The sequence below is a fragment of the Propithecus coquereli genome, unplaced genomic scaffold (genome assembly GCF_000956105.1).
Source record: "Propithecus coquereli isolate 6110/MARCELLA unplaced genomic scaffold, Pcoq_1.0 Scaffold96, whole genome shotgun sequence".
NCBI classification, from domain to species: domain Eukaryota; kingdom Metazoa; phylum Chordata; class Mammalia; order Primates; family Indriidae; genus Propithecus; species Propithecus coquereli.
In genome coordinates, this window is record NW_012155951.1 from 4,442,350 (window position 1) to 4,443,812 (window position 1,463).

The 1,463-nt window shown below is 34.0% G+C and overlaps 1 protein-coding gene across 1 annotated transcript in view; it reads left to right on the forward strand.

Moving 5' to 3' along the window:
- PIK3C3 (phosphatidylinositol 3-kinase, catalytic subunit type 3) overlaps positions 1 to 1,463 on the forward strand; it is a 137,573-nt gene that overhangs the window by 135,353 nt on the left and 757 nt on the right. The gene's annotated exons all lie outside the window — the stretch shown is intronic.

Below are 1,463 nucleotides of genomic sequence, written 5' to 3' on the forward strand. Positions count from 1 at the left end.
CTGGAATTATTATATTTATAGCTTTATAATTGGCATTTAGCAAAGTTCAGTATTTTTGTTATACTTGCATCTCCTATTTCAGGGGTTGGCATACTTTTTCTGTAAAGGGCCAAGAAACTAAATATCTTCAGCTTTGGGAGGCATATGGTCTTGGTAGCATCAAAATCAACTCTGCTTAGTTATATGGAAGTGGAGCCATAGACAATACCTAAATAAGTGGGCATTGTCAGAGTTGACTTTCTGGACATAATTTTCTAACTCTGTTTTAATTAATTGTAAAGCCAAACTATATCCTCTTACTCATCTTTATAAACTTCACAACACTTAGAATAGATAGTAGTGTGTTTATAGAGAGCTCAATAAATAATTTTTGCACTAATATGATATTCTATAAGGGCAAATGCTGACAAATAGGAGGGTTGATCATGAGTAACCTTGTATTTAGTGCAGCCTTAATAAGAATTATAAGGGTTTAAAGCTTTCAGGAAGGAAGATGATGAGTATTGAGTGAGGAAGGAGCATCTCTCAGAAGGATAGACAGTGGCTGTGGTTTTGCTGAGAGTATTTTGGCTGTGGCTGGTTGGTGAGCCTACATCAGAAAGCAACTTGACCCATCAGTTTCAGGTTTTGCTGTTCAGGTATTCTCCAGCTCATTTGCTTTATAGAGTTTTCACCTGGGCATGTATTGTTGTAACAGTCAACATTATTTAAGGATTTAGTATTACATGTCAGGACTATGTTAATTGATTCATATGCCTTATCTCATTACTCTATGAGGTAGAATTGCCTCTTCATTTTCCAGTTAAAGTAACCAAGTTTAAGGTAATTGAATCATCTGGCCAAGGATAAGCTGCTAGTGAGAACAGAATTTGGATTTGAAGTTGAGTTAGACTCCAGTGATCATTGTCTTGACCATTAAATTCTAGCCTTTTTCACCAAGATAATGGTGGTGACAGTACTGATGTCTATTGTGTGCATGTGTGGGTATGTGGTCCATTTGACTTTAATACCCAAAAGACAAGGCTTATTCCTTGTCTTATTTTTCGTCATGTTTTATTTTTGTTCCTTTCTTTTAACAGGATTACCAAAGGCACAGTCAGTAGTCAGTAAACATGTTTAAGAACTGTATTGTGTCATCATGCCACATATTCATACTTGCCTTGGGATGGGAAAAGATCATTCAGTAAAAAATACAGGTAAAATAAATCTTGACCATGGAATTTTTAACCTACAATCATGATGTACCTTTTGTATATCCTTGCACATAGATCCAGCATTGCAATTTTTTAAAAAAATAAATCATATTAAGACTCTTAGGAACATTTTATAGGTAATTACTAGTGTTTGTTTTAGATAGATCCTACAACTTTAAATAAAAACTCATATAGAATGAACATCCTGAGAATAAACCTTAGTGCCAAATGGAAAAACTTTTTTTAACAAATAAATTTCAAAAACAATGT